We start from the raw sequence: 15,441 nt of genomic DNA on the forward strand, positions 1-15,441 counted from the left end.
ATAATGGCCCTGTTCAGAAGACACATTAAACCATGGCTTTAACCACGGTGCCTAAGCCTGTGGTTTAAGGTATCTTCTGCACAGGGCCATAAGATTCAGGCAAAGCAGAAGTGGTCAAACAGAGTTAGGCAACCCAATACATACACAATCCAGTAGCAGGGTCAAGCCATAGTCCAAGTTCATAGTACATGGGTTCAAGATGGGCGAAGAAACCAGGAGAAGTTGGGGAGAGATTGTATCCAGCAGCCGGCGAATGCTGACTGCTGATCTTTTCCTAATAAAGGTTGCTGAGCCACACCCAGACTCAGCTGCTGCCTATTAGAGCTGTTAGGTAAGGTGACCATATGAAAAGGAGGCCAGGGCTCCTGTACCTTTAACAGTTGCACTGAAAAGCAGGTGTCATTTGTACAAAAGGAGCAACTGGTGAAATGTCCTCTTCATCACAACAGTTAAAGCTGCAGGTGCCCTGCCCTCTTTTAAATCTGGTCACTCTAGCATAGCTCCTGCAGCTTTAACTGTTGTGATGAAGAGGGAATTTCACCAGGTTCTCCATGTATACAAAGGACACCTACTGAAATTCCCTTTTCAATGCAACTCTTAAAGATACAGGAGCCCTGTCTTCCTTTTCATATGGTCACCCTATGTTAGGATGGGCCAAAAGACCCCCACCAAAGACCCCCTTTCTGGGGAAAAGTGTACACCAAGCACTCCATGCTCAACCCTCCCTCTTCCCCTTTCCAAGAGTCATCAGAAACGTAATCAGCAAGTCGCCTGAGGTTGCCCTGTACTTCTCAAGAACACAAGCAAAGGCCTAATCTGCCTGGACAAATGTGGCAACTTACGACACCCCAGCTTCTGAGGCTTGGACCCTGGACCCAAGTTGTCTTTTACTCAGACACCCTGGTGCACTTGTGCTTGTTAGCTTTGCCTGCCCTTGCATGGGGGTCTTATCTGTTTGAAGCCCCTCAATTTGAGGTGACACTTTCCCTCTAGCCCCCCACCTTCGTGCCTTTTAAAACAGCTAAGATACAGAGATCTCCAAGGCTGACCATTGTTTAATCTATTTGCCATTGAAAGCCCTCTGACCAGGGATTTCTGAAAGGTTAGAGCGTACTCTGGAATCCCTATCTCTCCTTGTGATGCTTATCAAGGAACAGAATGCAATGTTTTGTACCAGCCATAGGCTGCGAAAATATGGCATTGTTTATGTAAGAATTATGTAAGAGCAGCTTGGATGAAGTATAAATGTATGCTGATGTGGCTAATGGTTAGAGAGTCCCTGCCGTCGATCTGTATGAGGTATGGGGCTTTTCTCCTGGGTGCACAGTAAATAAAGTCTCTGTTTCTGGACCGGTTGTGAAGTCGTCCCTTCCCTAGCAGGTTAGGGGAATTTCCCTAACAGTATATTTAAAACAATATGCTAGCGAGAGAGAGAGTTTTGATGGCTTTTTAGCAGTCAAGGCAGTGTATACATCCCAACATAAATAAGTAAATAATAATAATAATAATTTATTTATTTATTTCTTACCCGCCTCTCCCTTTGGATCGAGGCGGGGAACAACATTAGAAAAGGAATCAATACATCTTAAAAATTCTTGATTTTACATTGATCTGGATAGGCCTGCCGGAAAAGGCTAGTCTTTAAGGCTGCCTTAAAAGCACACACAGAGTTAATTTTACAAATCTCCAATGGCAGGCCATTCCACAATCTGGGGGCGACAGAAGAAAAGGTCCTCTGGGAAACTGATGTCAGCCTAGTTTAGTTGACTGAAGTAAGTTCACCCCAGAGGACCTGAGTGTGCAGGTGGACAATATGGGAGAAGGCGATCCTGCAGGTAACCTGGACCCAAACCATGTAGAGCTTTAAAGGTAATGACCAACACTTTGTACTTTGCCCGGAAACTAATTGGCAGCCAGTGGAGTGATTTTAATATTGGGGTAATATGCTCACCCCTAGAGGTCCCGGTGACCAAACTGGCTGCCATATTTTGAACTAGTTGATGTTTCCGAACTAGGTACAATGGTAGCCCTATGTAGAGCACATTGCAGAAGTCGAGCCTTGAGATTACCAGTGCATGCACTACCGTCTTTAGGTCTTCTGACTCTAAGAAGGGGCACAGCTGGTGTATCAGCTGAAGCTGATAGTAGGCACTCCTGGCCGTTGCATCTATCTGGGCTGTCATTTGGAGCGACGGATCCAGGAGCACCCCCAAACTGCGAACACAGGCTTTCAGGGGGAGTGTAGCCCCATCCAGAACTGGTTGACACACCTCCAAACCTAGGTTTTAATTTTTGTGAACCGCCCAGAGAGCTCTGGCTATTGGGCGGTATAGAAATGTAATAAATAAATAAATAAATAAATAGGTCAGAGCCCTTGACAGCAAGCACCTCTGTTTTGTCTGGATTCAGCTTCAGTTTGTTTTTCCTCATCCAGCCCATTACCGCCTCCAAGCATTCATTCAGAGGAGACACACTATCCTTAGCTGATGCTGTTATTGAAGGCATAGAGAAATATATTTGGGTGTCATCAGCATACTGGTAGCACCCCGCCCCATGCCTCCGGATGATCTCTCCCAGCGGTTTCATGTAGATGTTAAACAGCATTGGGGATAGGATGGCACCTTGTGGTACGCCATACAACAGCTCCTTTTTTGAGGAGCAACTACCCCAAGCATCACCATCTGGAATCTACCTGAAAGGTAGGACCGGAACCACTGCAGCACAGCGCCCCCAATTCCTAAATCCCTCAGGCGTTCCAGAAGGATAATACATAAGTAAACAAAGCAAATTTTCTAGTTTCTGGATTTCAGGGAGGTGTGAATGGTGTAGTCCATGAAAGCTCATTATGCCAGAATAAAGGTGTTTGTCTTTATGGTGCCACAGGATTCTTTGATGTTTTCTCTGCAACAGGAGACAAAGAGCTCTAGCAAGGGTGATCCTTCAGATGTCGTTGGACTCCCAGCTCCCACAAGCCCCAGCCACCAAGGCCAAGACTTTCAGGAATGATGGCTGTGGTAGTCGATGTGGCTGCTGAAGCGTAGGATAAAATCAAATGGTAATAGCTTATGCACGTGTAGCTGTCTGAACACAGGCAGCAAGCCTGTGTGCCCCAGTTGCTGGGGAACATGGGTGGGAGGGTGCTGTTGCACCATGTCCTGCTTGTTCATCCCTGGTCAATGGCTGGTTGGCCACTGTGTGAACAGTGCTGGACTATTATTATTATTATTATTATTATTATTATTATTAATAATAATAATAATAATAATAATAATAATAATAATAATTTATTTATATAGCACCATCAGTGCTAGATGGACCCTTGGTCTGTCTGATCCAGCATGGCACGTCTTATGTCCTTATGCGTAGGATTGCACCCTAAAACAGCCTTTCCCAATGTCGAGTAGACCCATTGAAACGAATGGGATTGAATTAACAGTCTCATTCATTTGAACCGGCCTACTCTACGTAGGACTAGCTTTGGATACTATTTGGATGGCTTTAAAAGGGGGTTGGATAAATTCCTGGAGGCAAAGGCTATCCATGGCTACTAGCCCTGATGGTTGTGTGCTATCTCTAGTATCTGAGGCAGTAAGCCTGCGTGCCCCAGTTTCTGGGGAACATGGGTGGGAGGGTGCTGTTGCACCATGTCCTGCTTGTTCATCCCTGGCCGATGGCTGGTTGGCCACTGTGTGAACAGAGTGCTGGACTAGATGGACCTTGGTCTGATCCAGCAGGGCTCTTCTTATGTTCTTACTATCCCTGCAGCTAGACTAAAAAAAGAAAGAAACCCCAAAGCCCCTTCTCTATACGACTATTCCTATCTCTATACTCCTCGCCCTCCTACTGACTGCCTTGGCCCCCGCCCCTTGAAGAGGCTTCCTTTCGCTATTGGAGGGAATGCCCGTCCATTCCCGCGGAGAAGCGTCCCCGGGCGGTTGTCATGGAGACCGTAAGACGCCTTCCTGGGTGCGGGGAGACGAAGGCAAACGCGCCTTGCACGGGCAGAAGCGATGCCCGGGCTGCTGCTGAGCCGCTGCCTGCCCGAGCGCAGGCTCGCCCGCTCCGTGGCCCACAGGCTGTAAGAGAGAGGCGGGGAGAGGACTTTGCAGGGGGCGGGGGTTTGGGCAAAGCCATGCAATAATTATAATATCAATACATATTGCTATTAATATTAACAATGCTAATAATATTAATAAATCCATTTGCAGAGGGGGAGCCGGGATAGTTTTTATAGCAAAAGCAACACAAAGAGTGAACTCCAACTACTTAGAGTAGACCCATTGGTGTAGCATTACTATCAATGTATGGAAGTCTTAAATGTAATCAGATGGGAAAAGAATTAATAACAAACCTGTTAACAGCTACAAGGTTAATGATATCCAGAAATTGGAAGGTTCAAGGAGATTATGATATAGAAGATTGGTATAAAGAAATATGGGATATTGCTATAAATGATAAATTAACATGTAATATTAGATTTAGAAGGGGAATAATAAAAAAAAACAATGATTTGGAAGAGATATGGAAATTGAATCATAGAATCGAAGAGTTGGAAGGGGCCTACAAGGCCATCGAGTCCAACCCCCTGCTCAATGCAGGAATCCACCCTAAAGCATCCCTGACAGATGGTTGTCCAGCTGCCTCTTGAAGGCCTCTAGTGTGGGAGAGCCCACAACCTCCCTAGGTAACTGGTTCCATTGTCGTACTGCTCTAACAGTCAGGAAGTTTTTCCTGATGTCCAGCCGGAATCTGGCTTCCTTTAACTTGAGCCCGTTATTCCGTGTCCTGCACTCTGGGAGGATCGAGAAGAGATCCTGGCCCTCCTCTGTGGGACAACCTTTCAAGTATTTGAGGAGTGCTGTCATGTCTTCCCTCAATCTTCTCTTATTATGTGTTGTTGTTAAATAATAAAAGTTATATTAAAAATAAAGAGTAGACCCATTGAAATGAATGGGACTTGCTAGGCATGACGAACTTTGCCCCATTCATTTCAATGGGTCTACTCTAAGAAATATTCATGTTGGAGTTTTCTTAGAGTCTTTCAGCACCTGAAAGACGAATACATTTATTTAACGTAAAATGTTTGCACATATATTTGTATTTTTTTAAAAAAACCCTATATTTGTAGTTTTGAAAAAAAAAACAAACCGGTTAAATTTATTCTAGCATAAGCTGCAAAACTCTTATTTTTTTGTCTGTACCAATTCCTGATTGACATAATCCTAAAAGTGAAGTCTGGTGTGCATCTGTGTATATTTTTGAATGCTTTTTAATATTTTTATTATTATAATTATTTGTGAACAAGATCTTCATTTGATAGGTTTATCTGCTTTATTAGCTCTGTTTGGCATGGTAATGAAATGGTGGTTCTATACATGTATTGTACTGTCTCTAGTGCCTCCTTCCCCAACTTCGCGATGTGGCACGCTTTCACTTAGAGTGCAGGAATGGTGATGATGGGATGGGAGCACCTATGAAACAGTGTAAAAAAAAAGCTGAAACCAGGAAATAGTGGAGTAAATGGTACCAGGACTGGCTTCAGATTTGTCAGGGACCTTGGCAAAGTGCTTCTAGTGGGTACCCTTCTATGTGCTTGAGCCTCAGTAAGCACAGCTGGCATCAGCTGAGCAGCCATTTTAAATTTCCCCCAATGCAGCATCACCTCCATGGTTTTGTGGGAAATTTAAAATGGCTTCTCCAACCTGTAGACCTGGGGTTCCCAGGACAGTGGTGGGCCCTGCCATGGGGCTGAGGGTGTCTTATGCTGGTGCCGGAGGTGACCATATGGGACTATATGGGATTAGGTAAATTTACATTACTATGTTAGTAAATCTCCTTTATGCAAAACCTTTGGTGCCGGGCTTGATTTGAGCACAGGGTCCTTTTTACAATGTCAGGCCTCAACTCCAAACCATGTGAGTTGATCATAAAAGATTAAAGTGCCTCTGAACATGTACCATGCACTTTCCATTCCAGAACAGAGGATAAAACTTCCAGAGCCCAGACATTTCTGCTTTTACAATTTCAAGCAACAATGACAAAAAGAAAAGAAAAAACGGGCAGAAGAAAAAAAATGGCAATTTTGATCTTTGAATCCTTTTGAACTGAAATTTGAAAAGAAAGTAGAAATACCTCTAGACAGATGCTACATAGAATTGTTCATTGTGGACCTTATGATTGCAAAGGGAGCAAGATGTTCTTTTGCCCTAAAAATAATGCAGTGAGGATGATTAATTAGAACATGTGGTTCTCTTCCTACCTTAGAAAGTATTACATTGATGTGCAAAGGAAAGAAGATTCCTTCGATTCATCTGGAGTCATCAGTGATGTGGACAAAGGCTTACATTCGGTAAGCATTTGCTGGCATTTTTGTGGGTTGCAAAATCACAGTGATTGCGCACTTCTAATCACAGACAGGTTCCCTAAGCTTCTAAGCACAGTTCTGTGTATCATTTGGGCATTGTGCAGACATATTAGGTATATTTGGGGATGTTTATAGTAGGGCTGTGCTCCGCTCCATTTCGGGTTGTAGAAGCAGGAGCGGAGCGGCCCAATTCGCCTCCGCCAAAGGCGGGTCTTAATCGGGTCAGCGGAGCTGCGGATCGAGGCGAAGCGGTTCAACTGAGGCCCAGGCCTCAAAGCAGAAACAGGCCGCAGGAAGGGGGCAGGAGGGAAGGGGGTTTATTGGGCCCCCATTTTGTCCCCCCTTACCTGCCTCCACCGTCGGCTGCGGAGGCAAGTAAGTAGGGAAGGGGGGCAAAATCTCAATCCACCCCTCCGGATCTTGCTCCACAGAGCGAAGCAGCGGAGGGTCAGATCGACCCGAAGCGGTTCGGGCCTAATCCGAAAGTTCCGGATCAGGCCACGAAGTGGTTCGGGGGTCCGTGCACAGCCCTAGTTTATAGCAGTCTCTTCTGGCAGTAACATAACATAACAATACAAGAAGAACCCTGTTGGATCAGACCAAAGGCCAATCTCATCCAGTGTCGTGTTTTCACCTGGTAGCCAACCAGCTCCCCCAGGGAACCCATAAGAAGAACATGAGGTCACTAGCACCCTCCTGCTATTGTTACACAGTAAAAGATAAAGAAAGGCGGGTATAAATGGCAATAACAGAGAAACAAAACAAACCACACTGGTTTTGTGGCTGGTAGGTTTGAACCTAGTTAGTGTCCATTAACTTCCTTGAACATTTTCTCAAGCTTTCCATACCTGACTCTGAACAGCTTTTTAGGGAATGTTTTTAATTCTCTTGCAGAACTTTACATGTTTGAGCGAGCGAGAGGACAACAAGGAACATAATTTTGCTAAGATCAAATTGGAAGCGTCCCTGCGTGCCTACGTGGGGAGCGCTGAAGAATGTAACAGAAAAGTCCAGAAGAGCCCAGAAAAGCAAAAAGATTTGGAGAAGCTGATTAAAAGGATGGCTCGAGTACTATTTCACATCACCATTATTTATTATTTATTTATTCATTGCATTTCTCTAGCGCCCAATAGCCGAAGCTCTCTGGGCGGTTCACAAAAATTGTATCTCTACCCATTATTTTATGCATGTTGCCTTATTTATACATATAATTTCACATTCGGGAACACACACACACAATCTGAGTTGGGGGATGCATGCTGGTAAATGATAATACAGCCTATTCAAGTGTTCTAACACACTTCGACATGGCTTGGGATCTGGGTACCTGATGAACAAAAGTTCAAATATCAAAAATGAATGGAATAATAAAACAAACAGAAATGTTCTTGCACACCCTATTCTGAATGTAGAGCTCCACCCTTACTGCCTCGTAGTTTTGAGACGATCATAGCTGTTCCCTAAGGCTCAGCTTATCCATTGCTTTGGTGTTTCCATATCGGCAAAATTCAACACTGGCTCCAGGTTTTGGAAGGTTCTTGGACAAGGTATCCCCAGTGGATCCCCCTCGCAGTGATCTACTTTCTCACCCGCATTGTTACAGTTCCCGCTCCTCATTTTCCTCTTTATGGCTACCTCTTGCTTCCTTGCTATGCAGAGAGCCATTCAGAAAGCAGTTTCATCTATTGCTTCATCAGCACAAAGCCTCTGTTGACTGTGCCAGAGAGAGAGGCAGGGGCTTGCAGGTTGCAATGGTGAGGAGGAGCGGATCTGGTGGGCTTTTGACAGTGCCCACCTGCGACGTAACAAACCTTTACGCTAGGCCCATCACATAAACCCTTCTCAGGCCTAGCGCCACCACTTGAAAACCTGAGAAAGGGTTAATTAAAACCTTTCCCCTAGCTATGAGGGAAACAGGTTTAATACAGGATCTGCTCTAAATATACTGTGAGTATAATACAAGGTGGGTGTTTAATAACTGTAAGGCAGGTAAATAATGCTAAGTTGACACGTGGTATTTGGTCGCTAACAAAATAATAAGTTTATTGTTATTTAAAAACTTTTAAATAAAAATATAATACTTTCAATCCTGCCTAGTCTAAACTCTCCACACACTAACCACCTCTCTCTCTTTACACCAATCCTGAGCCCCTAGAATCTAAACTGTTCTTACTTTACAAATAAAAACTACAAGAAAACAAAACCTAAAAAACGCTCTTACAAACTCTCAACGCACTCCTTATATACTCCTTTCCCTCCCCACGTATTACATCATCAACCACACCCACTCAGTTCTAACATTCCATACTTATCAGACATCCTAATCCAGACATATACAATATAATCAATTGTGGGGTAACCCACCCCCCCCCACACACACCCTTGCTGGCTGTGGACCCTTGGCATGCGTCCAACCACGCTAAACTGTGATGCCAAGCCTGGCGAGATTCTGAACTGTCCATTTAAATTCCCAGTGTTTGATGCGATGCTTTTCTAGACTCCCAAAGGAAATAGTGTTCTAACTTGCATTAGACAAACTAGTAATACGGTCTTGCCTCTTGGTTTGTAGGATTATGTACCTGACAGAACGAAGGAGGGCAAAGCAAAGAGCACAAAAAGGTAACTGATATTTCTGAGCTAATGCAACTTGGGGGAAACCCTTGTCTCTCCGTTCATTGGCTAGTGTGCTGTGGTAAGCAAACATGAGAGGAGCCCTGCTGGATCAAAACAAGGGTCCATCTAGTCCAGCACTCTGTTCATACAGTGGCAAACTAGCTGTTGACCAGGAACCCACAAGCAGGACATGAGAGCAACAGCACCCTCACATCCATGTTCCCCAACAACCGGTGTATACAGGCTTACTGCCTCTGATACTGGGGTTGCAGAACTAGTAGCCAATGATGTACTTGTACAAGTGATATCAGATCATTTCCTTCCTGAAGTGAGAGCAGTTGAATTATATTAACGAAAACATATGGCACGAATATCTGTAGTTGGGAATACCTTCTCAAGACCAACCAAAATGTCGCAAAATAGGAAACTTTCATGTTCTCAAGAACTCTTCATCCTGTTTTAGGTGCCCTCTAGCCTGATGAAGAGTTCTGCATAACCCAAAAACCTGCTCGCTATTTTGTAACCCTTAGTTGGTCCTAAGAAAGGTATCGCCCCACTGTGGATTTGGGGCACGTTGTGTGTGCGTTTGGCTACAAACAGCACAATCTAGTCCTACTTCAGTTCGATAAGGCTTCCCCCCCAGGTAAGGGCGGGTAGGATTGCAGCCTGACACACTCAACCGCCCCACTGGTGCCACAACACACATGGGCTATTGGCAGTGGATCTGGAAATTCACCTAATTGGAATCGAACAGAATTGGGTCACTCTGGGCGCTGCCATGTCTTGTGCAGAACCATGCCCAGTTCCCATGGTTTTGTCATTTGGAGATGAAGGAAGCCGTGTAATTTGGAGCATTACATGTCTCAAAAGCCTCTTCTCCCTCTGGAAAGTAGCCCTTGCTGTAACCACCAGTGTTTCGCTTGGCATGAATTAAGTGCGCCTTCATCTTCCATTAGGCAAAGAAAGCTGCACATAAGTGCTACCCCGTCTATGTCACCAGAAGACGTACGAAGACTTGTTTCATCTGCTTCCAAGCTAATTGTGGCTGCGGTATGTATCAAGTCTCACTCTTCTTGCTCAGTGATGAGATTCTTGGATGTTTCCCCTAAAAAACTGTCATTGCTCCTTAAAGTTCTGCCAGTATCCTACCAGTAAAACTTGGCTCCTCTTTTTCCATTCCGACTCCCGTTGCCGCAGTATTTCCATCGTGGCTGCTTTAGCTTTCGGGACCCCCATCTCTCACAAGCTCAACTGAGAGTGAGTTTCTGTCTCAAGAATTCCTATCGATTCTCTCTCCAGACTTCTGAAGCCTCTCCAGAAGAACTGGAAACAACTCAAGGAAATGGTTCATCTCCAAAGAGACGAGAGGCGAAAAGCATCCGAAGCTTGGATAAGGGCAGCAAGAAGCCATGGGTTTCCTCCACACGTTCCCACAGGGATGAAGCAAGGAGGTATGGGGGCGTGATGAGAGCATGGCCGTTCCCATTTTTAAAGGAAACTTTTGCCCCCCAATTCTAATAGTCAAATCATTTCACATGCCCCACCATCCTTTCTGTCCTTCTGGGATCCCATCTTCTTTCTTCTTACTTTTTGTCTTAAAATAAAAGCAGCTGTTCCCATCTCCCTTCCTTACACCACTACAGCCAGTGGATTAAGGGTGTTTTTTTGGGGGGGAGTCTCCCCTTTTCCTAGTGTGGTGTTATAGCCTGGATTTGAACCTGGAGCCTCCTGCATGTAGAACTGAGCTGTTCCGCCCAGCAGTGGGTGTCACTGAGTGCTGTGGCTTCTCTTCTCCTGCCCAGAAAGATTTTGTAGGCTGTGTGTTGTGGGCCTTCTCCTACTGTGCTCATAAAACAGTGTTTGTGAGGAGCATGGGGGATACCTGGGAAATTGCAGTAGCGGGGTCATTCCTGGCTGTGCCACTGGAGTGGATTGAGTGGGCATATTGTGTCCATCAGCTTGCTTGTGGTGTGTGTGTGTGCTGGGACATGTCCCTATCGTCATGAGTTCTTTGCCTGCCAGCGTGTTTACGCTGCTGTCATTTCAAAGAATCATAGAATAGTAGAGTTGGAAGGGGCCTATAAGGCCATCAAGTCCAACCCCCTGCTCAATACAGGGATCCACCCTAAAGCATCTCTAACGGATGACTGTCCAGCTCCCTCTCAAATGCCTCTGGTGTGGGAGAGCCCACAACCTCCCTATGTCATTGGTTCCATTGTTGTACTGCTCTAACAGTCAGGAAGTTTTTCCTGATGTCCAGCCGGAATCTGGCTTCCTGTAACTTGATCCCATGATTCCGTGTCCTGCACTCTGGGAGGATCGAGAAGAGATCCTGGCCCTCCTCTGTGTGACAACCTTTCAGGTATTTGAAGACTGCTATCATGTCTCCCCTCCATCTTCTCTTCTCCAGGCTAAACATGGCCAGTTCTTTCAGTCTCTCTTCATAGGGCTGTGTTTCCAGACCCCTGATCATTTGCTCAATCCCTGATTGATGGGCTGTGGAGGTGTTTCCAAGGGTGCTGGGGGCATGTCAAATCTACGCTGTTTGTATATTTCCCTCATCTCTTGGGATAAACGTACATTGGATACGGTGGCCATAATCTGAGTATAGGATTGCTGTGCTACTTGGGATTCCATTGCTGTCTGGATATCTTGCAATGCAAAACTAAATTGTTTTCTAATTTCTTTCCTGGCTTCTCAAGGAATCCTTCTTTTTTAAAAAATATTAATCTAAAGCTGATTGGATTGTAAAATGATTTTAACTTCTGGTGTCTTTCAGAGCCCAGCAAAACCAAGAAGGAAAAAATGCCAAAGATGTAAAGAAATCAACCAAACCGTCAAACATTTCCAGTAACTCAGCTAAATCAAAGAGTTTTTCTACTGCGCCTCTCCCGAAACCGACTGATAGCTCAGTGAATATAAATTCCAGAGCTCCGTATCTGCAAACGGGCCAAAACGAAGTGATTAGGAAAGGTATACTTAAAAGCAGAGCCTCTCCCTCCTGCACCTCTTCAGCGATATCTGGGCTCCAAGATAAGCTGCCAAGCGTTCAGCGGAAGAACTTTTCACCCTGCCAGCGCAATGCAGAGAATTCTGCCAGACATTCTTATCGGCCTTTTAAAATCAAAAAGCAAGCGGCGTCTTCCAACCCTGCTGAAATGGTTTCAGGCAAGAGCTGCCGACCCCGCAAGGGTTTGGATACAAGGCCAACCCTGAGATCCGGGAATAATCAAGAGGTGAAAGTAAACAGCGCTACATATTCTACAAAGTCAACAGCGGAGGTGACAAGCACCCAGCGTTCGATGGGCAGGGAAAAGGCGAGGAAGCAATACAATTCTACCACGGTTTCTAGGGGCCCTAAACTCAAAGGGCGCGGCCATCCAGTGCGTGACCAAGGTGGTCAGAAAAGTACATTTGTGGAAAACATTGGAAGGCGCAGGATGCAAGAAAATGAGAACGTCGGGTGTGGTTCAGGGTCAACAAGAGACCCTGAATGCCATCGGGTCCATTTCCAAAAACTTCCACAAGGTTACATTCGTGCTATTGCTGATCGAGGATGTCATTGCTTGGAGAGTTGCAGCCTGCATAACTTAAGAGGCCCTGAAGAGACAACCCTGTCCAGTGCCACCGTAGATCCACCCACTGGTCTCACGGCATGTGTTGAAGGGGATTACAGCGACGACCGTATTCCTATGGTCATGTGTGGATCATCTTTCCTGTACGACGTTTGCCAAGAAATGGACCAAGGTGCACCAGCCGGTTTGACGAACAGGGCCGTGACTATAGATGGGAACGGAGTTGATCCGAGTACAGGTCCTCTTTTAAACCAGCGATTCTCGTCGAATGAACCAGAAGACAGCTGTGCAGTCGAAGAGCCGGCCAACAGCTGGCAGAAGCAAGGCGTTCTTTTAGGAGAGTCCTGTGGTCGCAAAGTGATCCATATCCCACCAATGACGCCAGATGATTGCAGGTGTTCAGGGCTACACAACTATTGTGAGTGCGGAGGTGCTGAAGAACCAAGTTCAGAATCCTCAGCTACTTCAGAAAGTGAACAATCAGAAGAGGAATTCACCATTTCGTCTGCCTCTGGGAGCTCGAGTGCCAGATCATTAAGTAGCCAACACGAACAGACGGTAAAGAGATTGAAAAATGTTGCCTTTTATGCATTCGTCACTTGAGTGAGGCACTAGTTGGCATTTCCAAAGCAGCTGTAAACTTTTCAGTAAAATCGGAAGCTGCCTAATTGGGCCAGGGCCATTGTTTAAAAGCCATTGCCAAGGCATCCCAATTTCACATCCTTTCCCAACAGGAATATTGGGGTGAGGAAGAGTGGTTGCCTGCCTCTTAAATTGCAATTGCATCGTTTTTATATTGGATTTGTTTTTAAAACGTTGCATACACTGACTTAGGATGAAGGGTGGTTCATAATTTATTTATTTTTAAAATCTATTCATTCTTTTCATCTTAGAGCGGAAATGGCAAGGAGGAAGACTGCTCTAACTCTGGCACTGAGGTGGTTCTTCAGAAAGGTTTGAAGGTGATGCCGGAAAATAGCACCACGTGGAAAGAAACGTTCTATCAGCACAGTGAAAAGCAGAGGTTAAAAAATGAAATTGCTTAAATTCTTATGGCAAATAACTGCTTTGCTTTTATTATTTGATATGTCAGATGTCTTCAGGTGTGTTACAACATCACAGTAGTTCAGACATAGGACTGATCCCCAACAGTTTCTCTTATTGTAGCCAGTGCCCCTCCAGTTGCGTTCCACACCCCACCCCTTATTCTACCAGTATCATTTGGCTGAAATTAGGGGAATCCGAGAGGGCTTTACGGATTTCATTAAGCGTCTCCTTGCCTTTTCTCCACATGTGTGAGCCTGAGCAGAGATCGTATGGAAGGAAGCGGGATCAAAGCTATTTTAAAAAAGGATCTTGTTACTATGAAGGGTAGTGAAGTAACTTTTGTTTTGTTTGTTTCACTGCTAGAGACTGAGGGTGCTTCCAGATAAGGCTTTTATTGTGCAATGGCCTTGCCTCATTCATGGAATTTGACCTGGAGGTCCAGACAACATCTTCCATTTGTCATCCTTTTTCCCCACCACTTCTTTCATTTTTTTTTTTCTTTACACACAAAAAAGAAAACCCTGCTAAGGAGGAGAAAAAGGAATACCTCGGCGGTGGGCATCTGGTGGCCCTCCCGATGTTTTGGCCCTTAGCCCTAGCCAGAAGAGCCAATTTTTGGGTGGGTGGGTGATGGGAGTTGTAGGCCAAAACATTTGGAGCGCTACACGTTTCCCATTCTTGGAATAGCTCTGCAATACCTTTTGTCTGGTAGCGCTAGGAACAACCTGAAGTACCTTACGCTTAGGATGCTATATCATTTTCTTATCCAAATGTACCCCACATAATAACCCAGTATTAATTCCTTGTTTGGGTGGAGATTCTTGAGAAAGTTAGGGGGGAAGAGACATGCCTGATTTATATTGCAAATTTATATTATTTCTCGTGGGAATAGTTTTTGTCTGAGCTACACCAGAGCCTGTTCAGTGCTTTCCACCTTGCAATCCTTAACTTATGACATGTGTTTTTCTACAGGTCTCCTGATGAGAAGAGAACAGACCCAGATCATGGAACCAAGGGTATCTGCACCAGTCAAATTGTTTATTTTTCTCATTTCCCCAAATCAATTTAGATCAGATCCCAACACAAGACTTAAAAACAGGGACAACACATACAGCCATCGGCTCATTTCTTCCCTCCTGGACGAAGATTATTGCTTTATTTACCATTCAGCTTAGTGCAGTATTTGACATGTATTTTTCAGTACTGGGGAAAAGGCGGGATACAAATGAATATATATTATAATATTTGCCAAGTTTGGAGATCAAATAATCAGCATTAACATGTCAAAATTGCATTTTCTTGGCATTTCTCACAAATTTCAGCGAAGTCTGCCCAGTGCCAAAAGCTTATGCTTGCTTGAGATATGTTCTGTTTTATTTTGGTAGCAGATATATTTTTATAATTTTGCTTTGATGTGGAATCTTCTGGGGTATCTTCTTACAAGACTGAAAGGCAGGGGTAGGAATAACCTAAACAAATGACGTGTATCTATAATACTCATAGTTGCTTTCGAAATGTGTGGCTTAGCTCTTAATTTTTTAAAAAAGCTGCTAACCCTCACTGTTACAGAATGAAGTTTAAAAATCTAACAGCATTATAAGTCCTCTCTTGGATCTAGTCCAACATCCGGTTTTCCCCACTGCTGCGCACAAGCAGGACATGAGGGCAGTGACCCTTTTCTGATGTTCTTCCCAACGACTAAGATCAGGCTACTGCTGATCTTAGAAATAGACAAATTCGTGGAGGATAAGGTTAACAGCCTTCTAAAACTATCTTAAGTTGGTTGCTATCACCCCATATTATGGAAGCAAATTGCATAACTACAGACTGTGTGAAGAAGTC

The 15,441-nt window shown here is 44.7% G+C and overlaps 1 long non-coding RNA gene across 1 annotated transcript; it reads left to right on the top strand.

Moving 5' to 3' along the window:
- Positions 1–13,048: 13,048 nt before the first annotated feature.
- LOC134410039 (uncharacterized) lies at positions 13,049–14,670 on the top strand. The gene is made up of 3 exons (XR_010026237.1): positions 13,049–13,110; positions 13,446–13,576; positions 14,572–14,670. It is a non-coding gene; the product is annotated as an uncharacterized LOC134410039 (long non-coding RNA).
- Positions 14,671–15,441: the final 771 nt, after the last annotated feature.

Source organism: Elgaria multicarinata, chromosome 17, assembly GCF_023053635.1.
Source record: "Elgaria multicarinata webbii isolate HBS135686 ecotype San Diego chromosome 17, rElgMul1.1.pri, whole genome shotgun sequence".
In the NCBI taxonomy this organism is placed as follows: domain Eukaryota; kingdom Metazoa; phylum Chordata; class Lepidosauria; order Squamata; family Anguidae; genus Elgaria; species Elgaria multicarinata.